Source organism: Cebus imitator, unplaced genomic scaffold (assembly GCF_001604975.1).
Source record: "Cebus imitator isolate Cc_AM_T3 unplaced genomic scaffold, Cebus_imitator-1.0 Scaffold21, whole genome shotgun sequence".
Lineage (NCBI taxonomy): Eukaryota > Metazoa > Chordata > Mammalia > Primates > Cebidae > Cebus > Cebus imitator.
In genome coordinates this window covers 1426929-1453345 of record NW_016107336.1, presented here as the reverse complement: position 1 = coordinate 1453345, position 26417 = coordinate 1426929, and the positions used below count along the sequence as shown (strand labels likewise).

The 26417-nt window shown below is 43.5% G+C and overlaps 1 long non-coding RNA gene across 2 annotated transcripts in view; it reads right to left on the bottom strand.

Annotated features, from left to right (window-relative positions):
• The window catches only part of LOC108299357, a 32186-nt gene extending 12307 nt beyond the window's left edge, over positions 1-19879 (bottom strand). Inside the window, exons 1-2 of one of the 2 annotated variants that reach the window (XR_005198928.1) lie at positions 19348-19879; positions 6536-6612 (exon numbers count right to left, since the gene is read on the bottom strand). This is a non-coding gene — a long non-coding RNA (uncharacterized LOC108299357). The remainder of the gene's footprint in view (positions 1-6535; positions 6613-19347) is intronic. The other variant, XR_005198929.1, reaches the window with a different exon arrangement.
• Between the last annotated feature and the right edge of the window lie 6538 nt (positions 19880-26417).

Genomic DNA, 26417 nt, shown 5'->3' with positions numbered 1-26417 from the left:
CTCCCAAGGTGCTGGGATTATAGGGGTGAGCCACCGTGCCCAGCCTTCATTTCTTTTTCAAAGGGCCTTTCCTATTTCAGGCAACTGTCTCTGCAGTGAGTGTGCATGTATGAAAGCATGTTTGCAAAACAGTTGAAATATTTGCGTATAATAGCATTTTCACAGCAGTTAGTATAAACAGGGAGAAACTTAGGAATGACTTTTCATGGGTGCCTATGAAACGACAGATTGTGCAATTTTTAGGAAGAAGAAAAGCTTGCAGGGAAAAACCCTATAGGCAATAATATTTTGACCTTGAGAGGAAAAAAATATGCCAGTTTGTATATAGAACATAAACACTCCTCCAAAGTTTACGTTCAGAAAAACCTTGGTTGCTTGCTCATAAATAAATCGAGGACAGAATTGTTGATTACTGAGGTTAATGTTCTTTTACTAAAGTGGAAACATTGTCTGTAATTAGATTAAGAAGAGATTTCGGAAGAAAGAGTGACGATGTGAGTAATCAGGAGTCAACAAAGGCGCATTTTGATTTTATTAGCTAGCTATTAGAGCAGTCTTTGGCATTTTATGTGTGATACACAGCATCAGGATGTAGCTGTTGAAAGTCATTTGTGTCCGCTGTCTGCACTAATTGAGCGACAATAATAAAACGCTGTTTTTAGATAAACAATGGGTGGCGGAGCTCCATCGGTCCCTGCAGGGAGCGTGTTGATGCCTTTCAAAGAGCGACTGGCTGAGCTCACGTGCCGCAGTCATTTCACAGAGGAAAGTCAAGTCGTTTAAATCAACTAAATTGAACGCAGTTTTGAAATGGAAATCAGTAATCCCAGTTTGGAACTGCCTCCTTGTCAATGGAGAGCTAGAGGCTCGATTGCCGTCTGCTTCTCTCCCAAGACTTATTCAAAGGCAGGAGGCCCCGGAGCCACAGAGATTGCAAGTTAGCAATACCAGGGAAAGGAATATCACGTGTCGTATGTGTTGCGTAGTGCGTGGGTGCCGAACACGCTGACATGGAAATATCGTCACAAACCCCAGCTGCCTGCTCTATGCCCTTCCCTTCAGTGCTCACAAGATGGGCCCTAGACAGACGGACAAACAGGAGGCTTCCAGGAGGCTGTAAGTGGGTCACATGCTGCTGCCCTCACCCTACTGGAAGGGATTTCTCTCAGAGGCCTCCCTCCTCCTCAAAACGTGCTCCTCCCTTTCTCCTCGCTGCATGCCCTTTAGAATAAAGCATGTCCAGAAGTGAATCTCCACTTTGCGTCAAGATTAGGATCTCTGGTTACAGACTGAGAATAGAAGAAAGCCGGCTGGCATCCTCCGACTCACTTTATCTTAATGCAGGATCACACAACCACCAGGCTTTTCTGGCAGCCAAGGGGTGGCTGGGAGTGCTTTAATATCTCCCTCTTTTCAGCTATCCGCCTTGTGCAAACAGCCACATGGTCTGGGGAAAGAGTGTGCTGCGCTGGCAAATGCGGCTTTGAGATAGGTTCACTGCGCTCCACAAACTAAATTGCATCTTCCTCACCTAGCTATAAAATGTTGTTGTTGACCGGCACAATAGCTCACTCCTGTAATCTCAGCACTTAGATGAGGCCGAGACTGGAGGATCACTTGGGCTCAGGAGTTTGAGACCAGCTTGGGGAATATAGTGAGACCCCGTCTCTACTAAAAATTTAAAAAAAAAAAATTACCCTGTAGTCCCAGTTACTCAGGAGACTGAGGTGGGAGGATCACTTGAGCTTAGGAAATTAAGGCTGCAGGAAGTAGTGACCATGCCACTGCACTTCAGCCTGGACGACAGAGTGAGACTGTCTCAAAAATATACATATATACACACACCCACACACACGTGTGTGTGTGTGTATGTGTGTGTGTGTGTGTGTGTGTGTGTATTGTAGTCACCACTGAGCTTTAGGAAGCTGGGTGCTGTCTGCTGACATTTTCATTCAATAGCTCTTACTCGAATACTTGCTAGGCATAAGGTCCTGTGCTACTTGTTGGGGAGATATCCTTGCAAAAGATCAACACATGGCACTTGATAGATAGATAGATAGATAGATAGATAGATAGATAGATAGACAGACAAATAAAATACAATACACTATTGGTCTGGTGAGGCATGTTCAGGAGGTCACAGGGCTTTCCCCCTAGATCAGACAGTTGTCTTTTAGAGCTTACAAGGGAGGAAAAAACATTATTCTTTCTGCTACTCTTCTAGATTTTCCAGCTGGGGTCCTATATGTTAGACTGACAAAAGACAGATTAGCAAGAGAAAAGGAAGCAGCAGTTCATTAACATGTGCATCCTGATTACACATGGAAGTACCCAGAGGTGAGTAACCCAAAGAAGTGGTTAGAACTTGGGCTTACATATCACCTTAACACAAAACACAGGAAAAGGGTTCTGAGTGGGAGAGGCAAGTTATGGGATGGTGACCAGAAAAAGTGCGGTAGGCAAGAGTTGTTTAGTAAGTTTTGTTTTGTGCATTTAAATCAGTACCTTCTTCTTTGATAAGAGTTGTTAAGAGTAATCCTTGTCCTGGTATAGAAGAGGGAGATATCTCTGCAAACCTAAATTTCCTTTATTAAGGGAAACCACATGCCCTGGTTTTAGAGCTTTTCCTGAGTCTCCTGGTTCTCAATGGCCTCGAGCTCAAAATAATCCATATGCCAAAGAGGCGTATCTGGAGGTGGCATATTCTGGTACCTCTCAGGCTACTCCTGATGCTATTTTCACTTGACTTTCAGGTCACCTCATCTGCTTCCCACCCTAGATGATAAAGAAAATTCTCTGGCTCTGTCATGACCAAAAGCACAAAGTTCTCCCTGTGCATTCCTCTGATCTAAACCATTGTGACAGATCAAAACTATGCTTTGCACAATCTTCAGGTGATGATTCCTCTGAGTCCCGCCTCTCGGGTACATAGCCCAGACAAGCAGTCAGAACACGTCTTCACCTTCTCTCCTAAGAGCTTCTTCCTGGCTTTCCCCCATCTTGGACATATTTTGGTAATTTCTCAAGAAGTATTTGCCGTGGTTAATTTTATGTGTTAACCAGACTCGGCTATTGTGTCATTTGCTTGGTCAAGCACCAGTCTACATGTTGCTGTGAAAGTGTTTTTTTAAAGGTGATTAATATTTAAAAGCAGTAGACTTTAAGCAAATTAATTTTATTTTGCATAATTTAAATGAGCTCAGAGGACAGAGCATCAAGCCAAAAATTGTTATTCACAAAGCTTAAAATCCAATGGAATTTATCTTGGCAGGTTTTGAAGTTTTGAGCCCCCTTTCCTTTCTGATTTCTCCCGTTTGGAATGGGCATGTCTGGCCTATACCTGTCCTAACATTTGTGTCTTGCAAGTAAACTTGTCTGGTTTCATAGGCTCACAGCTAGAGAAGAATGTTGCTCCAGAATGAATCACACTGAGTGTCACGAACACCTCATGTAGATGATATTTAAAAGAGGTTTTGAACTTTGGGTCGATACTAGAATACATCAAGACTTTCAGGAGTGTTGGGTTTGGGTGAATGCATTTTGTATGTGAGAAGGAAGATCCAGAGGGTGGTCTGTGATGGGCTGAATTATGTTCTCATGATCCAAATTCATGTTTTGAAATCCTAACCCTAGTGCCTCAAAATGTGACTCTATCTGGAAATACAGTTGTTGTGACTCTATTTGGAAATACAGTTGTTGCAGATATAATAATTCGTTTAGATGAGGTAATACTGGAGTAGAGTGAGCCCCCGATACAATATGACTGAGTATCCTTATCAAAAGAGAAAAATTGAGGCTGGGCATGGTAGCTTACACCTGTAATCCAGCACTTTGGGAGGTTGAGGCAGATGGAACATCTGAGGTCAGGAGTTCGAGATCATCCTGGCCAACATGGCAAAACCCCATCTCTACTAAAAATATTAAAATTAGCTGGGCGTGGTGGCATGTGCCTGTAGTTCCAGCTACTCGGGAGGCTGAGGCAGGAAAATCACTTGAAACCGGGAGGCGGAGGTGTGGTAAGCTGACATCGTGCCACTGCACTCCAGCATTGGTGACAATGAGTGAGACTCTATATCAAAACAAAAGGAAAAATTTGGACACAGACACACACACAGAGGAAAAATACCATGCGAAGGTTGGATTCACGCTGCCACAAGCCAAGGAACTACCAGAAACCAGGAGGGAAGCCTGGGACACTAGATCCTTCCCTGGTGCCTTCAGAGGCAGCGTGGCTTGACCTTGGATTTCCAGCCTCCAGAACTATGAGACTGTAAATTTCTGGTTTTTAAGCCTCTCAGTTGGTGGTACTTTGTTATGACAGCTCCTATAAACTCATAGAGTAGTCTTCCTTGTCACCTCTGCATTGCACTCCCCACGGGATCAACACCTGGAAGCCCACCTTGTTGGAACCCTTATGTCACGTAGGGGTGACAAGAAGGCCCTGCCTCTCAGCCCCATGTCATTGGCCTCCCTGGATTTTGCAACCTGCCATTAGCACAAATATTAGCATGTTCGTGACACAGACACATTAGGATTGCTCTGGCTCCCAGTCATAAAGCCCTCTTAAAAAATTGAGCCAAAAAGTGTTAAGTGGCTTAAGCACATCAGCACCTGAAGTATAAGGATTGCTTTCCTGCTGAAACGCACATTGGTGTAAAACAAAGTGAAAGGAGAGAAAGCCTCCCCAAAGGGTATATGTGTTCTCACTAAAAATGTTGGCACTATAGGGTTAGGTTACTCAGCAAGGCTCAAGTGCAGGTTCAGTTGACTAACGCTGAAAAGAAGGATCCAGATTCTTTCTTTCTTCAAATGGTTGCCTCGGATGAATTAGGAATATAGGATAAAAGAAGAAGCACCCGTTTTGGAGTTTAGGATGCGGGGTCCCCTTCTGACTGGATCTCTTACCAGCTGCACCATCTTAGATAAATGACTTGTCAAGCTCTTTGAGCATCATTTTTCTCTATGAATGAGAGGTAAAATCCCTATATCAGGGATATAGAGACTTTCCCTTTCTTTGGCCTCTGATTCCCGGAAGTGGGGAGTATTTTAGCACAAAATATTCAAGTTATGCCGTGGGAACCCATCATTATTAACATGAGGAAGAGCTGTCTTATACATGCTCCACCCTGAGGATAGAAAAAACTGCAGGGAGACACCCCTGGTTTCCCTCTGGGACCAGCAATACCTGTCATCTCCCAGGGGAGCGGTCATGTTTTATGGGGTCTAGAGCTTGATAACTGTGAGGTCCTTGAGAAGCAGTAGAACTCATAAATTCAAACACAAAAGGAGGTGCAGAGCTCGGAAGAGGCTTGTGTTAGCCACAGGCTGTGAAGCATGAGCTTCTTCAGCTGCAGAATAAACCTAACCACGTCCCTTTGGGACACGAGGAGAGTAGACTCAGGACCTTGGGCAGAAGAGTGCGGAGAAAAAAGGGAGGGAGATTAAAATATTAATAATAGTAGGATTCTAGAACCCTCATCTGAAGCAGATTTGGTATGACTGAATTGTAGATAAATGTCTGTATTCAGCATGTCTATAAATGACTGCTACTAGATCACATTTCTTCAAAAAAACTTTTTTCTGCTAACTCGCTAGACCTGAATGCCAGCTCAGATTTGAAAATATTCTCTTATTTTTTCCTAATGTGATATTAAGGGTGGATTTCTTTTTATGAAATTCCCATGTGTACTTGGGACCTGGCTCTAGTTCATGTGTGGACCATCCCCTGTGGTCATAGCGAACCTGGGCAGGCCTACCAAAAGCCTGTGATGGGGTTCAGGACACACTACCTTAAAATACAGCACCTTGGGCCAGTGGGTCACGCCTGTAATCCCAGCACTTTGAGAGACCAAAGTAAGCAGATCACCTGAGGTTGGGAGTTCAAGACCAGCCTGACCAACATGGAGAAACCTCATGTCTACTAAAAATACAAAAAAAAATTGGCTTGGCGTGGTGGCGAATGCCTGCAGTCCCAGCCGCTCTGGGGGCTGAGGTAGGAGAATCGCTTGAACTCAGGAGGCCGAGGTTGCGGTGAGCCGAGATCATGCCATTGCACTCCAGCCTGGGCAACAAGAGCGAAACTCCGTCTCAAAATAAATAAATAAATACAATAAAATATAGCACCTTGGCATTTTGGAAAAGAACAGAAGCAGGAAGGCCACTTTCACCTTGCCTTCTTCCTTCTCCCTTGTAGCAGGTCATAAGACCTCATGTGACAGATGCCCTCTTTACTCCCAGAAAAAAGTAAGGAAGACACAGAAACACCAGGAAGAATCTGAACAAACAGGCCTTGCTAAGTTCTCCCCCCATTCATTACCATGACATCATACCCGCTTTGTTCAATCACGCTTTCATCAACCCCGAGCATGAAAATACACAGGTTTCTCTGTTTATGGTGGGGTGGATCTTCATTTTCGAAGTTTCCATGTCATATAAAATGTATATTAAAGAAGTGTGTAGGCTTTACCCTTGTTAATTGTTTTGTGTTTAGGGATATAAGCCATAAGCCTGGGATACATGAGGAAAAGATACTTACACCTGTTTGTCTCAAGACTGGGGGATGGTTCTTATCAGACAGGAAGGAGCCACACACCTTGAACTCGTAACAGAGCCCTGGAGGTGGGAAAGAAGGAGAAATTCAGAAATGCCTTCAGCACATATTTATTGACATGTGCCTAAGCCCACAAGCACATATCAGAAGCCCTTGAGGCCAGATGTGTTTTACAATTCAGAAATTTTCAGATTTCAGAAAGGCAATGTGATGCATAACCAAATATTATATAACATCCCTAGAGGGGTTGGAGGCAACACTTTGCAGATCAAACACGGTATTTCCGCAGTCCTGTCTCAGCCAGATAGATGGATATTCACGCTAAGTGGGATAAATGCAGCCTTACTTCACTTCATGTTTTGCCACCAAGGTGGTTACGAAAAAACTAGTGTTTTCAGAGGTTTGAGAAGTTTAGAATTATGGATAGGGGTTGTGGACCTGGGCCAGGTGCCAGGCAGTGTTCTGATGCTGGGCAAATAGCACTAACAGGACCAGCGCAGGGACCTAAGGGAGCTGGTAGGCTCTGAATGGGGAATGGTTCCCCAGTAGCCCTGGCAGATGCAGGTGTAATCCCCATGGGGAGAAGGGGAGATGTTTAAAGGGAAGGAAAAGAAAACAAAACAATAGAAGTGATGTTCCATTAAAGCCCTAGAAAACATTAGTGTGCAAGCTTGAAGCTTTAAAAATATATCAATAAAACATCACAGGAAATAGAGGCTCCCTCCCTCCTTCCTGTCAACTATAGGCAGCTCAGCATCTCTGGAGACCAGAGGGCCATGGGCCTCAGCTGGAAGATGTGAGTGCCCAGCAGACCAGATGGGCACAGCTGATGCCCACCCGACGGAAGCAGACCCCAATGGAAAGAGACCCACTCGGAGTGGTGGTTTGCAACTACGGGTTAGGATGGAGGAGATGAAGGTACCCTGGGGACAGGTGGCCCTAATACCTGTAGGAACTGTCCACAGAATATACACATATGTGTGTGCAGGTGTGTGTTTATATATATATAAAATATATATATATATATAAACTATAAATATAAAATATATATATATAAACTATTGGGAGGAAGACTTTTTGTCTACTCACTTGGGTTCAAATGCTTGGGGGCCTCAAATTAACTGGCAATAGACAGATTAGCAGAAGAAAAGAGGTTTACTCACACGTGCATTTGATGTCACTAATGAGTGACTCACTGAATACCCCACTGAATACCCAGTGGTAAACGTTTATATACAGGCTGAATATCCCTTACAGAATTTGAAATACTTGGGACTTAGAAGTGTTTCATATTTTGGATTTTTTCAGATTTTGGAATGTTTGCATGTGCGTAACGAGATATCTTGGGAATCTCAGGCCCTATGTCTAAACAAAATTCATTTATGTTTTACATGCATCTCCTACCCGTAGACTGATGATAACTTCATACAGTTTTAAAAAGAATTTCGCACCTAAACAATGTTTGTGTTCCATCCATATATGTGTGTGGAATTTTCCGCTTGAGGCATCCTGTCAGTGCTCAAAAACTTTCTGATTTTTAGAGCAGTTTGGATTTTGGATTAAGGATGCTCAATTTATACCAATATAACAAAAAAGGGAGCAGCAGGAATTTAGGGATTCGATGGGAAAATGTGTAAGGTGCTGTGAGGCTTTTTTTGGCGCTAATGGGAAGGGGCAATTTGTCTACTTCCTGGAATTCGCAGGAAACCCCCTCAGAGCAGGGTTAATAGCAGCTGTATTTTTGAAAGGCTCCTTTAGTCAGGTAAGGAAAGTTCAGATAAGATTTTAAATATTTTCACCTCTAAACAATCTTTATGTTAAAGCAGTCATCCCAACTGGGCATGGTGACTCACGCCTGTAATTCCAGCACTTAGGGAGGCCAAGGTGGGCAGATCACCTGAGGTCGGGAGTTCGAGACCAGCCCGACCAATATGGGAGAAATCCTGTCTCTACTAAAAATACAAAATTAGCCAGGTGTGGTACCACATGCCTGTAATCCCAGCTGCTTGAGAGGTTGGGGCAGGAGAATCGCTTGAACGTGGGAGGCAGAGTTTGCGGTGAGCTGAGATCGCACCATTGCACTCCAGCCTGGGCAACAAGAGCAAAACTATCTCAAAAAAAAAAAAAAAAGCAGTCATCCCTTCAATACATATATACATGCACACACACATACACATGTAAATATATATTATGTAGGTATATATGTGCACACAGATGATTTATATATACCTATATATGTATTTATACACATATGGGATATTCTATATTTATATCACTTATGGCAATTATTTTAAAAATCTCCCTCTGCTTTTTCTCTTGTTCACCTCTGCCCTCTCCCAAGATCCTGGCTTGCACTCCTGGGGCCTGCAGGGTCAGGACCGGACCGAGGAGAAATGAGGAGGCAGCAAAGCGGCATGCATCTACTGCGCGGTTTGCTGAAGCCTGCAGTATGATGACGGGGCAGCGCTAGGCTCTTAGATCCGCCTCGAATGTAAGTGCAAATCAGTTAGGCTTGGCTCAAGCTCTTTACCCTCCAAGTAGATTTCCCAGGGAGTTTCAGAAACACCCGCACAGGAGGGAGGACTTTTCAGAGAGGGTGTGCTTCTGCATTAGCAGGTGTACGCAAGAGCCAGAGAAATCTGGGCTCCCACATTCACCAGGCTCCCACTGGCTCAGAACCTCAGGGTCTAAAGTCCAGCGAACATCCTCAAAAGAATCTAAGAACCTCTCTCCCTCTTTCTACATTGTTTGGCCGCTGTTGACTCTCTCCCACAGCCCTCCCAGAAATTGTTCTGAATTTTTCTGGGGGTCGGGGGACAGCTTAGGGACATTTATCTCTCCCATGTCCTCCTTAGGGAGAGCCTGTGTGGCCTGCTCCCCAGCGCTCGGCATCTCATCTGAGGCCCTTCGACTCATTTCTACGCTGCAGACACTTTCCCACAAAATTTTCCCACAAATTTTTTTATTTTTATTTTTATTTTTTAGCTTTTAGCGAGGATTTCACCAGCAAAGCAAAAGACTCTGCTGCAGGCTGATTGGTTGCCAAAGAAAAGGTGAAGACATTTTCTGAAGAACAGTCCCATTTGAGAAGTGAAAAGCAGCCCTGGTCAAACGTGTGGCCGAGTCCCCTGTGAGTGTTTTGGTTCGCTTGGTAGCTGCTTCTGCCACTGTTTATCCAGCACAGAGAAGGTGCTTTGAATAGATGTCTTTGCCGACACGGATCCCTTTGCTTTGTGAATAGGGCGATTACTAAACAATGAAGCTATTGCATTAGGAGCAGGAGCTGGCTGGAGCCAACAAATCTTCTCTAGGTTTACAGAGCTATAATTATCCAAAGTTTTAAAACACAATGGTATCTGCTGAAAGGGAACATCTGGGAGGGAACCAAGCCATCCCAATTAAAGGACTGATGCACAGCCAGTGGATGGGATGACTCCACATTAATGGGGTGGCGTTTTTTTTAGATGTCATTCAAGCTAACAAATGTGCTGAAAGGTTTAAGGAGAACAAATGCGCAGGGGGGAAAAATCAGATCAAGGAGAGGGATCTGTTTTATAAGAACATCTACAAATTGGTTGCAGAAAGCATTCCAGGCTGCTGTTATGAACACTAATCAGGAGAAAAAATGAGGTTTTTTCCCATATGAAAATAAAAGCTTTTTCCAGTTGCCATTTCATTTAAAAATAAATTCCCTTAACCTCCGGAGGACCCAGCTTGACGGAGTTGGGTGGGAGACCAGCATCGTGGGGAGGTCTGAGTGGCCCAGGGTTATGGGGCTGTGCCAGCACTTAGGCTCCCCATAAAGATTAGGGGAAGTTGGTTGTAATGAGAGATTGGAGACTCGATCCTATAAATACATTTGGCCCAGATAGTAGCATTGGACTCTGCTTTGCCAATGAAGGTTACAGTAGGCTCATCGCCATAACAATCTGTCCTAAAATGGGTATGGGCCACATGCTTTGGGCTCCTGAGCACTTCAAGACCTACAATCTAAATCAAGGGTCTACTCCACCTATTACTTCAGCTGGGGGCAATTCTTCCAGGTAAAAAACTAAAAGAATAGTTATGAGGGCAGTAACGAAACCAGACAAAAGAAGCTCTCATTCATCATCTTATACCTATGGGAATGTTTGCTCTAATATCGGGGGCGGGGAGGGCGGCCATCACAGGGGATTATTTCTTCAATTATGCTTCCTTCCCATCTGTTTGGAGGAACTGCGGCAGCATCACACAAGGGCTCAGCTCAGTTCTGAAGGCAGAATCCAGGAAATGATTTGGGTCATCACAGGCTGTGCAGCAGAACCCACAGCAGGCTAAATCAGAAAAGTGGGGGGTGTGCCAGGTTTTTCCCAAGCTGATGCTTGGGAAAAGCATGTTTTTCCTTTGCTGATGCTCCTGCTGCAGTGGGGTCCCTCCCCTCTTTCGGTGCCCTGTTGGTCCCCTCCTGATTGTTTTCTACAGTGCACCAAAACATGCTGACAGAGCACTTGCTAGCTTTCACTTACTCCAAGGGGTGAAAAAGTTTAAGTCCCTTGATCAACTTTTCTATAGGTATTTGCATGATTATTGCTGCAAAAGCAATATTATGTAACATAAAAAATTAATAATTCAAAACATTTGCCAATTAACCCACCACCCTACTACCATTTGAGTAGCCCTAAGCCCATTTGTTCTCTGAGCCTTCACCTGCTTTTTCCATTCTGCTTTGTTAGATATTTGCCTATTTCTAAGTTTTACTATGGAATATAATACCACCATCAACACATGTATTCTTTTTAACCCTCTGAGAAAGATCTTTCCAGAAATCTTGCACCGATCCACAGTGCCATGGACTGAATTGTGCCAAAATTCAGACGTTGAAGTCTTAACCCCCTGTACTTGGGGATAGGGATGTAAGAGAGGCAATTAAGGTTAAATCATGTCATAAGAGCACTGCCTCAGTCCGTATGATTGGTGTCCTTATAAAAAGGAGAAAGAGGCAGCAGAGATCTCTCTCTTCCTCCAAGTACGCAGAAGAAAAGCCACTTGAAGATACAGAGGGAAGGTGGCTGTCTGCAAACCAGGGAAAGAGGCCTCAGGAGAAATCAAATCTGCAATGCCTTGATCTTGAACTTACAGCCCCCAGAACTGTGAGAAAATAGTCTCTTGGTTAAGCTGCTCAGTCTGTGGCATTTTATTATGGTAGCCCAAGTAGATGATGGGAGTGAAAGGTTAGGACGAGAAAAGCAGCCTTTGACATGAGGAGCGGGCCTGGCCCTCACAGCTAGCCCATGTGTTCTCCTGCTGAACACAAACAATTTCACAGAACTCTAACATCTAACATGGCCACTCTGAGGCCATGAAGGGTCAGGACAAGAACGAGGCCACTCCCCAATCGTGTCTGAATCCAGACAAATGCACAAACCACAGAAATGACCCAAGCATCTTCCTATCCCGGATAAATGAATGACTGCCACAGCTTCCTTGCCAACTTTAAGCTTTAGCCTTGCTCTAGTGTTTTTGGCTCCTAGATTAGATTTATTCATAGAATTACTCTCACTTCCTGACAACATCCAATGCAGAACAAGGCCCTGCTTCCTTAAATCTTCCCCCTAAACACATAATATGAGCCAAAATCCTATCACGAGTCCTTTCTAAGTCCCTGCTGAGCAGCTCTCTAGTTCCTCGTAAGCATTAAACCTAGCTGTGTGTGTGTGTGTTTCTGGTGGTCACTGGATGAGCAACGTTAACAGTGATGTGAGTGCTTCTGTGGTTTTTAATAAGCATTTAACATGGTTTATCAAAGAAGCTAATCAATTTTGATTGCTTTCAAAAATTTTACACAACCCAACCAGCAACTTAAATGTTAGGATCTTTTTCAATTAACTTGATGGTATAAAATGAATCTTGTTTCAATGTGTATGTTTTATGAGTTTGTCGACTAATCATTTTCCCAGATACTTTTCCTCTATAAGTATTTCCCTTTATCTCTCACCAGTTTGATATTCAATGATGAAAAAATAACTTTTGTCTCCTACTAAAGGAATTTCAGGAGTTGCCTGGAAGGGGAGAGAGAGAGGTATTTGAGGGGTTTTGATATTGCAAGGGTGTTTTTCACTCTTACTTCTGAAATCAAACTCATGGCCTGGATTTAGGGTCCTCATAATATAAATGGCATTGCATGTGCATACACAACAAAAAAGGGGGGAACACTCAGCAATTACAGTCTTCACATGTAACTGGTCATGTGGTAATAGCTGGTGGTTATAACCTCTTTCTTCTGCCACTCATTCCGTATTTTCCTTGCCTTCAGCAAGTGCCTCAGCTGGTCACGAACCTTCATTTCTAAAGAGTCTGAGCCACTGTCCTTCCTGGTTTGGGTTGTTATAGTTTTCCATTGCCCTTAATCATAGGGCATGGTAATATTAAGAGGTGTCCTAAGGGATCTCCTGTAGTCCAGAAATACTCTTCCTTGGCTCTGTTGTGGAGTAGTAGTCCGATTTCCCCTTGGTAGTCAGTCAGTCACCCTGGCCAGCACAGTAACTCCCTTCTTTGCCTGTTGATTCAGAGGAATGAGGAGTCCAAAGTGGCTACATAGCAGTCTTGACTTCCAGTTCAATGGAAGCATTGCTATGTCTCTCAGTGGAAGCATTCTTCCCTCTGGAACTAAGACCTGTGGGCCAGCAGAGCCCAGGTTCCCAGTCATGGGAACAAAAAGCAAAATTTATTAGTGGGTAACCAGGAGAAATAGTGAGTGGTAGAACTCCCATTTCAACCCCTTGATTCCTGGACCTGTGGGTTTCTGGCTATAAGAGAAACAGCATCACAAATTAGACACGGATTCAAAGCATATACAGTCTTATAGAGAACCTTGTTCTAAACCTGCAAGGCAGTGTCACTTAGCTGGCACTAGACTGAGTCTTCAAAAGGCCATTTCACTGTTCTATCAAGCCAGCTGCTTCAGGAGGATGGGGAACATGGCAAGACCAGTGAATTCCATGAGCACGAGCCCACTGTCACACTTCATTTGCTGTGAAGTTCTTTGGTCAAAAGCAATGCTGTGTGGAATATCATGATGGTGGATAAGGCATTCTGTGAGTTCATGAGTGGTGGTTTTGGCAGAAGCACTGCAGGCAGGAAGGCAAATTCATATCAGAGTAAGTGTCTATTCCAGTAAGGACAAGATGCTTCCCCTTCCCTGATAGAAGTGGTCCAGTGTAATCAGCCTACAAACAGGTAGCTGGTTGATCATCTGGGGAATGTTGCCGTATCAGGGACTCAACACTGGTCTCTGTGGCTGGCAGATTGGGCACTTGGCAGTGGCCAAAGCCAGGTCAGCACTGGTGAGTGGGAAGTCCATGTTGCTAGGCCAAGCTATAATCATCCCTGCCACAATGGCCACTTTGTTCATGAACTCATTGGGCGATGATGGCTGGGGAAAGAGGCTAACTGGTATCCACAGAATGGGTCATTTTGTCCACTTGACTATTAAAATCGCCCTCTGCTGAGGTCGCCTTTTGGTGAACATTCACATGGGACACAATTGTCTTGATTTTTTTTCCCATTCAGAGAAGTCTGTCTACATATCTCTTCCCCAGATTTCTTTGTCACCAATTTTCCAATGAAGCTCCTTCTACATCCCTGACCATCCAGGCAAAACATTGACCACAGCTCGCAAACAAATATAAGCAAATGTCAATCCATTTCTCTTTCCAAGCAAAGTGAACAACAAGGTGCACTGCTCAAAGTTCTGCCCACTGGGAGGAATCACTTTCACCACCATCCTGCAGAGATATCCCAGAAAGGGGCAGTAGTGCAGCTGTCTACCTTCAGCTGGTGCCTGTATATCGTGCAGAACCATCTGTAAACCAGGCTTGAGTCTTCTCTTCCTCTGTCACAGATCATAGGAAACTCTTCATAAGACTGGGAGAGAGAAGGCAGTGTAGCAGGAGTGGGAACCAACTCACTTGTGCCTTCGGGGCCAGCTTGGTCCCAATCAGTCAAATCACTTCCATTTGATGATGGAGTGCTGTTATGCACGCCTGATGTTATAACTTGCTGGGTGAGAAAACACCAGTTCATGATGGGCAGCTCAGGTTGCGTGATAACATGGTAACCCATCGTTAAGCATTTAGCCTTCACTAAGGCTCAGCAAGCAGGCCAAAAACTGTTTCTCAAAAGGAGAGTAGTTATCTGTGGAGAATGGCAGGGCTTTGCTCCCAAATACAAAGGGCTGCATTGCAGTTCACCTATAGAGACCTGACAAAGGCTCCAAACAGCATCCCTATCTGCCCTTGACACTCCAAGAACCATTGCTTGGCCCTGTTGGATCTTATGGCCCAAGCAGCAGAGCAGCTTGCACAGCAGCCTGGCCTGTTGCAGAGCCTTCTCTTGCTCTGGGGTCCACTCAACAGTAGCAGCTTTTTGGATCACAGTAACACACCCAAATGAAGAATATGTTGCCTCCAAAATCTGAAGAAGCCCAGCAGGCACTGTGCTGCTTTTTTGGTTGTAGGAGGTGCCAGATGATATAACTTAGCCTTCCCTTAGAAGGGATATCTCAATAAGCTTCACAACATTGGATGCCTACAACTTTGACTAAGGAGAAGGCCCCCGAAGTTGGTTGGATTTATTTCTCACCATCTTACAAGCGAATTTCTTACCAATAGGTCTAAAGTAGTTACTACTTCTTGCTCATTAGGTCCAATCAACATAATGTCATCATTCAAATGGACCAACATAATATCTTGTCAAGGCAATTGAGACCCCCATGAAGTAGATTATGGTATAGTGCTGGAGAGAGTTGGCATACCCCTGAGATAGAACAGTAAATATGTATTGCTGGCCTTGCAGTGAAAGCAAACTGCTGTTGGTAGTCTTTATTGACAGACATGAAGAAAAAGGCATTTGTCAGATCAATAGTTGCATATCAGGTTTCAGAGAATATGTTAATTTGTTCAAGCAATGAAACCACATCTAGTACAGCAGCTGCAAGCAGAGTCACCACCTGGCTAAGCTTATGATAATTCACTGTGATTCTGCAAGATCCAACTGTCTTCTACATAAATCTAACAGGCAAGCTGAATGGGGATATGGTGGACCCCTCCATTTTTCAAATCTCTGATGGTGGCACTAATCTCTGAAATCCCTTCAGGGATGCAGCATTGCCTTTGGCTTACTATTTCCCTACATAGGGGCATTTCTAGTGGCCTTCTCTTGGCCTTTCTCACCATAACAGTCCTTACTCCACAGATTAGGCAACACAGATGGGGATTCTGCCAGCTGCTGAGTGTACCTATTCCAATTATGCATTCCAGATCTGGAGAGATAACCACGGAATGGGTTTAACCCCACTGGGTTAAAACTCCATAACTCCTGAGCTAAAACTTCATGAGTAATCTTACCTCCGTAAACCCCTACTCTGGCTAGTGGACCACAGCGATGTTCCCTGTCTCCTGGATTCCATGTCAGTTCAGAGCCTTTGTCTGGTAGTACCCAAAAGATCTGATTACTTCCTTTTCCTCAAGGCACATTTACCCTGGTAAAAGGCTATAGATCCCTTTAGGGAGGGTTGGGGAAAAAGTAGAAGTACAAAATATTGGCAGTGTACCAGGGTCCTAGCTTCCTCTTCATTCAAGGGGTTCTGGCTTTGTAAACTGGCTTAAGTCTGGGAATCCATTTAGGGGCCATGATCCCCTACTTTTATGATTCAAGTTAGACTTTTGCTCACTAGAACTTTGCTCTTTATACAGGTCAACTAAGAATTTAGTCGGCTTTCTATTTGTTTCACTTCTGAAAACATCCGGATCAGCCAGCTAATGCTATCGGTCTAGGTAAGCCAGGCTATTCTGACTGCAGCTTTGACTCTACTGTCCCTTAAGGTAACCACACTCACTATGCCTTTGGTGGTTGAGAGCTGCCACATGGCTCCTGCCACCCCAGGATCCAATCATCCTATTGCATTTAGGTTTCCCAGTTCAGTGACTGCAGATCCCACTGTAAAGTCTTGCTTACAGAGAAGAGTAATCTCAGAGCTTTTCAAAGATACCAGGGATTCCTTCACAAATTTATTTATCACAATTGTGGTGAAAAATATGTCTTCTGGACTCTCCCTGGGTGAGTGAGAAGATACTAAATGACAAATCCACTCTAACATTTCAATCTCCCTAAGCCTTTGAATCTCCTCCTCTATATTAAACCAAGGCAGTTCTAGCATTCTGAACTCACTCAATATCGTCCACCTTTTGGTCTATGTTTCAGCCAACCAAACTTAGTCCCTTTGTGTTGCTATGAAGTAATAGCTAAGGCTGGATACTTTATAAAGAAAGGAGGTTTATTTGGCTCACGGTTATGCAGGCTGAATAAGAAGCATGATGCCGGCGTGCATCTACTGAAGGTGACAGGCGCTTCCACTCACGGCAAAAGGTAAAGGGGAGCTGGTGTATGCAGAGATCACATGGCAAGAAAGGAAGGTGGTGGGGAGGGAGGTACTGGGTTCTTTTAAACAACCAGTTCTTGTAGGAACAAACAGAGCGAGAATTCACTCACTCTTGCAAGAATGGCACAAGTCATTCCTGAGAGATCTGTCTGCTGACGCAACTCCTGCTGTACCCCACCTCCAACACTGGGAATCAGATTTCAACTTGAGACTTGGAGGGAACAAATAAACTAAAGTTTAGGTCAAACAATTAGAGCCCTTTCTAACTGCCTGAGCTGCAATGTTAAATACAGAATCTTTGCTTAGTGAGCCCATATCAATGAATTCCACCTAATCCATCTTTGTGTTCTTTCTGCCATTATCCTACACCCTCAACATCCACTCCCACACATGTCCCCCAGATTTCTATCTGTATACATTAGAAAACTCCAGTAGTTCTTTTGAACTGTAGTACACTTCCTTGTGAATTGCATTTTGTACCTTACCTTTAGGAGCCTTCTAGGACTTGAATCAAGTTGTAGGTCTAGAAGGGAAGAGGGGTGGTAGAAATGGGTCTTAAGGAGAATCATTGTCTAGCATGGCATCTACCACAGAGGAGGCCATTACAGCTTTAATAGGGCGATGCAGGCTTAATCCCATCAGATGGGAGGTAAGGGGGTGGAGAGACCACTACCCCTGGGAGTGGGAAGGTGGCTTCCACAAAGAGTAGAGAGGCCTCTTCTACTGGCAAATATCCATCAGAATCCAGGGACTCAATTTTCCCAGTTTCATCAGGTCTTCCACATGCCTCCATTTCAACTATCTAAGTGCCTGTCTTCCTCACTTCAACATCAGACATCCTGTGAGGCTGCGAGTTTAACCTGTGCAGCAATTCAGCCCGTCTCAGGATAAGACCCTGTGTTTGGTTTTCGGCAATCATAGCCCTGCTGCTAAAAGCAATAACGGTCTTTCAGGGCACACAGAGATTTCAGGTCTTGTACACGGTGCTTAAGCTGAAGATTCAAATCCCGGAGCTCATCTTTTTCTTTCCCCACTTTGTCCAGAGACATTCGGATCAGCCAGCCAATCTCATTATACTTGTTAGCTTGCAAAAAGAAACGTTCAAAAGTATATACACAGGCCCCTGCTCCTTGCTTCTTATAAGAGGTTGCTAAGGAGTATCCAATGGTGGTATTTGACATATCTCTATTGCCAGATCACTCCATGGACTGCCAGTGCTCTCATACTACTAAAAATAAGTCATCGGCATCTTTAAATCTAATCAGATTAGAGAGCCAATTCCTGAAACCGCAGAATCAATTCAGAAAACCCATCCTTAACGTTCCTTTTTTTTCCTTTTTAATTTAACTTTTTTGAGACAGGGCCTCATTCTATTGCCCAGGCTGTAGTGCAGTGGTGATGTCGCAGCTCACTGCAGCTTCAACTGCCTGGGCTCAAGCAGTTTTCTCACCTTAGCCTCCTAAGTAGCTGGGACCACAGACATACTACCCTATGCCTGGCTAATTTTTTTTATTATTATTATTGGTAGAGACGAGGTCTCACTATGTTGCCCAGGCTGCTCTCAAACTCCTGGGCTCAGGCCATCCTCCCACCTTGGCCTCACAATCTGATGGGATTACAGGCATAAGCCACCGCACCTGGCCTTTGTCTTTAACATTCCGTTTCTCCAGAACTATTCGAGGAAGTGGGGATAGTCACACAACATTGCAAATGTACTGAATGCATTGAATTGCACACTTAAAAATGTTTAAAATATTATTTTTATGTGTATTTTAACACAATTAAAAAAAAACATAGTTACAACAAAGGAAAAGAAATAAACCAGACCCAGATGAAGGTGGGCAAGTGGCGAAAAGACCCTCAGCTCAGTTTAACTCCACAGAAAGTGCTGATCAATTCGATGGTTGAATAAGGGTAATAGCTCCAAGTTTTAGAGTTTTAAGAAATAAGATATGAGTCTAAGGTTTTCTAGCTGTAATTTTTTCTTCATCTTTCTTCTAGGATTTAGTCAAAAGTCTTTTCAACTTTTGGACAGATGATTCTACGCTAATGTGCACTTTTAACTTAACATTCGTACTGTCATTTTGTCCCAGGCAGAATTAAAGGAAAGATTCAAGATGTACCTGCTTTTTCAGGTATGATTGTAGAGAACACATTTATGATTCTCAAAGATTTCACACATGTGCCTTCTACTGTAAATGATAAACAGCGCTGCAGAATTTGCCTCACCACATGCCTACGGGGTTGTGACTCAGGCTTAACTCTTCCTCCCCCACCCCCATTCCCATCCCACCTGACATCTTCCTTTGGCCTACTTTTCCAGAAATCAAAGAAGTAATCTTAGGTGGTGATTTGAAGTCCCACAGCCGTTGGTACTTACTCCTCTTAAGCTACTCTGCTGTCTGTTCCTTTGTTCTGCCCAGGGTAAGTGGCTGGAAGTAGTAAGGGGTCAAAGCCAAGTGAAATCCTCTGGCGTTTTCTTCTGACATCCAGGAATCTGCAAAGTGAGTTTGCTGGGAGCGTCCAGTTTTTTCAGCTTAACGTTAGGTATACTTTCTGCCTTCGGCACAATTGTTTCCAAACGCCTGCGGGTTGCAATATGATTTTCCCATCTTGAAAATCTATTAAAAAGGAAGAGATTCTTCACTTCTCCCCACCCCACCTCCAGGCACTGCAGATGGCGATTAACACCCTGCACAGCCCCTCCCCACAGCATCATCGATTTTTTGCCTGCATTGCATCTACTTCACAGTTCAAGACATGCCAAATCACACACGTTCTAAGTACTTGTTGCTAGCAACAAATCTCTCTCCCTCAGTGGCCAAGCAGACTATATTTGGAATGTCAGAGCACCTAGCCCTTCCCTGGCCCACTTCCTTTAGCTGGGAAGTCTCCAAGCCTTAAAGTAACCTCACCCATGTTTCCTCCGGCTCTGCTTGTTGAAGAGAGAAGCTGGGGCTACAGGTAAATGCCACCAAGCCAGGCTAATTTTTTTGAATTTTAATAGAGAGGGGGTTTCACCGTGTTACCCAGGCTGGTCTCAAGCTCCTGAGCTCAGGCAATCCGCCTGCCTCCGCCTCCCAAACTGCTACAATTACAGGCATGAGCCACTAAGCCAGGCCTAATGTTTGTATTTTTAGTAGAGACTGGATTTTGCCATGTTGGCCAGGCTGATCTCAAACTCCTGACCTCAAGTGATCCGGCAATCTCAGCCTCCCGAAGGGCTGGGATTACAGGCGTGAGCCTCTGAGCCCGACACGAGCTCATCAAAATATTAAAACGAGTCAATTTTTAATGGCAGTGGAGACCTAGCACATACCTGTCAGTGCATAGGTGCTTCTCCTCTTTTTCTCACCCTCTCTCTTTCTTTTTTATTTAGGTGAAATTCACGTAACACAAACCAAATCATTTTAAAGTGGACAATTAAATGGCATTTTGTACTTTCACAGTGTTATGCAATCACATCTCTATCTAGTTGCTAAATATTTCCATCTCCCCCAAAAGGAAACACATCCCCATTAACCAGTCACTCTCCATTTCCCTCTCCTGAGCCTTCACAAACAACAATCGACTGCCTGTCTCTATACATTTACCAGTTCTGGTTATTTTATATAAATGGATTTATATAATACGTATCTGGCTCCATTCACTTAATGTAATATTTTTTAGGTTTTTCCATATTGTAACATGTATTAGTAATTTATTTATTGTTACATCTGAATAATATTCTATTGTATGGATATACCACAATTTATTGTCTGTTTATCTATTGATGAGCATTTGGGCTGTTTTCACCTTTCGATGTTTGTAAATGGCGCTGCCACGAACATATACGTACATGTTTTGGTTTAAGCGCCTGTTTTCAGTTCTTCTGAGTACGTAGCTAGGAGTGAAATTGGTATCACTCCCTTTTTTTGTTGTTTGTTCTCTTAATGGTCTCATGTCTGAAGGATCCATAACGTGCCCCATTTTAAAATTCCTGACATTGTTTGTCACTTGTTCATTTGTCTCTAGTTCAACTGACCAATCTTGACAGCCATTTTTCACTTTTATTAGTATTTTAAGGAATTAGTCTATGATTTTGAGGATCTTGTCTGCTTACACATTTGAATTCGTTGTAACAATTGCTTTCCCTTTGGATTTGTTTGGCTACTCCTTTGGTAATGTCTGGAGAGGGCTGCTTAACTGATGTGATCTGCGCTCCATTCATTTGTCCTGGGATCCCTCATCAGGCCTGTGCATTCCCAGACCTCCAAGAGCTGGGACCTGCATCTTTGTCAGAGGCCTGTGACCAGGCTGCCTGAACTTACCTAGCCTATGGGCATAGTGGGCTGGAGGTGCCTGGGAACTAACAGCCTCCGAGGGAAACCTTTAACTAAAGACCAAAGGCTGTCAGGGTGTCAATACTCTGGTTTCTTGCCCTTCCGTTGGGATAATTTCTAAGCATATTTTACTTAGCTTTCTAGAATTCTTCTTGGTAGTTAATGCAATCAAGCTCCAGTCTCCTGCTGTGATGACCGCCTTCATAACACACCCTTTATTGTATATCTGTCTTCTCTCCGTATCTCACTTCCTACCTGTTCCTACTTGTCTATTTCCCTCTCGGGACTGACTTGTAAGCCCCTCAGATTCAATGTATGAAGCCCCTACATTTATTTGTTCAAGTCTGAAGCCAAAGTGCCTCAGAATGTGGCTTTATTTGGAGCTATAGCTTTAAAGAGGTGATGAAATTAAAATGAGATTGTAATGGTGCACCCTAATCCACTGTGACTGGTATCCTTAAAAGAAGGGATTAGGACACAGACACACACAGAGAAAAGCCCATGGGAGGATACAGGGAGAACACAGACATCCGCAAGCCAAGGGCAGGGACCTCAGAAGAAACCAAACCTGCTGACACCTTGATCTCAGATTTCAGCCTCCAGAACTGTGGGAAAACAAATGTCTGTTGTCTAAGCCACCAAGCCTGTGATACTTTGTTGCGGCAGCCCAGGCTAATTAATTCACTCCCAATTAAACTGTTCGCCCTTGAATCTCAAGGTCTGCTTCTGGGGAACTCAAGCTAAGATTCAAAGTTTATTGATTTTTTTCAGAGTTTCTTCTTTTCTAAATATGCATTTGAAGCTATAAATTCCCTTCTAAGCATGGCTAACACTCTGATATGTAGTATTTGATAGTGTCATAACTATTTGTAGTATAACAGTAAGCTTTGATATGTAGTATTATTATTTAATTTGAAGTATTTTCCATTGCGATTTCTATTTAGCCTGTGGCTGATTATAACTCGGAAGGGTTTCACATTGGCCTTACAGATGCTCCAGCCACGGGTGTCACTTCTGCTCACAACTCAATGACCAGAACTAGTCATTGGACTCCACCCAGCCACAGGGGAGCAGAGGCACAACCCACCATGTCGGTGTCGCATAGAACATCTTTCTACATGTTTCCTCTTGCATAGGTGCTAGAATTGTTTGAGCATAGACAATAAACATGGGGTGGAATCACTAAGCCGTCTTATTAAACCCATCCTCTGTTTTATTAGAAATTGCCAAGCTGCTTTCCAAAGTGGCTGTGTCAGTACACGTATTGCCCATGTATATTGTTCTGCACCTCAAACCCTTCATGCGATCAGATGTTTAAATTTTTTGACAATTTTGGAAGCATGAAACAATATCTTATTGCATTTTAATTTGCATTTCCCTGACGAGTAGTCAGGAAGGTCAGGTCTATTTATTTTTACTTTTTTGTTTATTATTTTTATTTATTTATTTATTTTTGAGACGGAGTCTTGCTCTGTCACCAGGCGCCAGGCTGGAGTGCAGTGGCGTGATCTCGGCTCACTGCAACCTCTGCCTCCCGGGTTCAAGCAATTCTCCTGCCTCAGCCTCCCAAGTAGCTGGGATTACAGGTGCACGCCACCATGCCCAGCTGATTTTCATATTTTAGCATAGACGGGACTTCACCATGTTGGCCAGGATGGTCTTGATGTCTTGACCTTGTGATCCACCCACCGCGGCCTCCCAAAGTGCTGGGATTACAGGCGTGAGCCACTGCACCCAGCCTATTTTTATTTTTTGAGATGGAGTCTCACTCTGTCACCAGGCTGGAGTGCAGTGGTGTGACATTGGCTCCCTACAACCTCCGCCTCCAGGGTTCACGTGATTCTCCCACCTCAGCCTCCCAAGTAGCTGCGGCTACAGCTGCACACCACCACACCCAGCTAATTTTTGTATTTTTAGTAGAGACGGGGTTTCGCCAACATGGCCAGGATGGTCTCACTCTCTTGACCTTGTGATTCGCCCACCTCAGCCTCCCAAAGTGCTAGGATTACAGGCGTGAGCCACCGTGCCCGGCCAGGTCAGGTCTTTTTTATACCACTTGTCCCATGATGGTTTCTATTTTATATAATTGTATTTTTAAAACAAATTTTATAAAACATTTTCCATTTTAATAAAAATTACATTTATATCCTATTTGATAATTTATGGCTCATTTCTCTAAAACTAATCCTTGCATTTTAGCAAGACTTCAGGTCTATTTAATTAGCAAGGCTGAATTTAAGAAAGAATTTGAACTTTATTAGGGATCAGTTAACTTTTTTTGGATAAGAGACTAATAGAAATTCTTTATTTTATTTATTTTTTTGCTTTGCAGGCCACATGATCTCTATGGCAACTACTCAGCTCTGCTGGTATAGCGGAAACGCAGATAAAGACAATATGGTATGGCTGTACTTTCACAGAGCTTCACTTGTGGACACTAAAATGTAAATTTTGTACAATTTTCAAGTCACAAAATACAACTCTTCTTTTGACTTTTTCCTCAGCTATTTAAAAATGTAAAAATCATTCTTGACTCAGGCTATGTAAAAAAAAGAGAGAACAGGCCGTAGTTTGCCTTTGGGCCCTGACTTGGCACCCCTCTGAACTAGATGAAAGCTTAACTCTAAAGGTGAAGACTGTGATGGAAGCTGTCACATTCTAATATGCTACTTGCTGTTAATGCAACTCACACTGCAATCAACATGGAGGGTTAAGATCTTGGCCAGGTCTTTCCATCCCCTTTCTCTATTTTTGTGTCTTGCGAGGATTTTCTTAGATATGTTTCATGGGCATGGTGGATCCAATGGTCTCAAAAGATTGATCCTGCATTCTGCATGCATAGGTGTTTCACACAGTAAAGCTCAGGAGCACAGGTCATGCAGCTTCTGGGTAATCAGACCCGACTCGTCTCTCACTGGTGGTTCAAAAAAGCCCATGCTATCCTCATCCAAATAAACTTATGAAATGCTTTGCCAAATGATTTGTTCAGAAAGCGAACACTGAACAACTCTTTGTGTGGAAGAAGAGGAGATCCAGTAATGACAATCCATGTTTTGTCAGAAAGACTTATAAGGCCATGACATTCTTCTCTGGAGTGTTGTCATTGTGTTGGAAGGGATGAAATGGTGCTAGGACACACAAAAAAGGGTCAGGAACAACCGAGAAGACTACAAATCAGCCCTCACTGCTGATTTTGGGCACAGGTAGCTTACAGAGATGTTACACAAGCCCTCTGGCTTGTCAGTGACCCAGGGATCTGCCCCTGCAAGGCCAATACCATGGTACCCCCACGTCATTATACTTTCTCTGAAATGCTCTGGAGTCTATTGCATATATAACTGAATGTTTGTTCAAGCAGAAAACCACACTTTGGACAAATAAGTCTTTGGTTTCTTCCAGGCTGGCCACACAAAGCTTCAGATGAGCGTTCTGTGCTTCCCTTGCCTTCTCTCTCAAGAGCTGAGGCTTTATTTCTATTCCACCTTGAACAGTTTCGTTTGAGTACAACATACTTACTGATATTGTCAGCTCAAGTCATTGCAGAATGAATATTTAGATGCCGTGTTCTTCCAAAAACAGGAAGTAGAACCTCCTTCCTGTGAACATTTTTCAGTACATATAGTTTGCTTTCAAGGTGAGAAAGAGGGAAGAAGGGGACAGGCATCGAAGTAAATTATTTTCTTCTTTTACTTTTGTTACTGGGAACATGCCTATCAAGGAAGGCAGGTCCCCTTTCATTTGATCAGATTCAGAGGAGTTATGGCACCTCTGTTACCAATTCTTTATCCGTAATTTATATTAGTAACAGGGCCAGTTGCTAGCAGTTACTGATGAAAACAAAAGCTGGTGGCTTTCTGGAAGAAGGGGGCAGGTACTCTCCAAAGAGTTGCATTGTGGTCACACTCTTCTAAGTTTCTGATTGTCTTTTTTTTTTTTTTCCTGAGATGGAGTCTCACTCTGTCACCCAGGCTGGAATGCAGTGGTGCAATCTTGGCTCACTGCAACCTCCGCCTCCCAAGTTCAAGGGATTCTCCTGCCTCGGCCTCCTGAGTAACAGTGACTACAGGCCTGTGCCACCATGCCCGACTAATTTTTGCATTTTTCGAAGAAAGGTTTCCGCCATATTAGCCAGGCTGATCTCGAACGCCTGACCTCAGGGGATCCGCCCACCTTGGCCTCCCAAAGGGCTGGGATTACAGGCATGAGCCACTCCTCCCGGCTTTCAACTATCCTGTTGAAAACCTTTTCCCCTCTTTTGGGTGTGAGTTTTCTTCACTCTCACTGGCCACCAATTACAAAAGAAAGAAATAAAGAAGTGGGAGATGTTTAGAGTGTTTCTGTGATGCCAAGGCAGATCCAGTAATTAAAGTTTTCCCTTCTTTCTATCTCGAAATTCACATTTTTTTAGGTAAGTAACCAGATTTCATAACCCACTATAACCTATAATTCTCAGGCTGTTAATGAAGTAGAAGTCATTCCCATGGTTGGTATATCTGAACTGCCTACATATCAATATCTGTTGAGAGATAACACCAAATAATCATTTGAAGCCTAGAAGTCAATAAGAAAAATCCATTCACGCGTGGAACATTTATTGGATATCTTCTATTTAAAAAACACTGACTCATCACTCTGGGAGATGAATAAAAAATTAGAGGAGAGAAGATGAATATAAAAAATATGGTAACTGAATAAAGACTGAAGATCTGATAGCAAGGATTCTGTGTGTCAGGTGGTTGCAAAGGCAGAGAGAGTCTACCAATCAATTCCAAAGGCTTGTGTTCTCCCTTCCTCCAATTCAGCTACGACCATGGCTCTACCTGGCCCCTTAGGGACTCACGCTCAACTTATATTTCTGGGAGGAGAGCAAAACTGGTTCTTACTTGGAAACCAAAACAAGAACATGGGTCCTGTGCTAATCTGAAAAGTAGCCTGGTTTAAGGAAAATGCTTGCTTTTTTCCATGTTAAGGTTAGATATTTTCTCTGGGGTCTGTGATGAACACCTCCTGAAAAGTAAAAATCTAACGGGATGTGTGTGTGTGTGTGTGTGTGTGTGTGTGTGTGTGTGTACTTGCATAGGAAATTTGTTCTATAATTCTAAAATTTCTTTTATTATGTAATAATTTT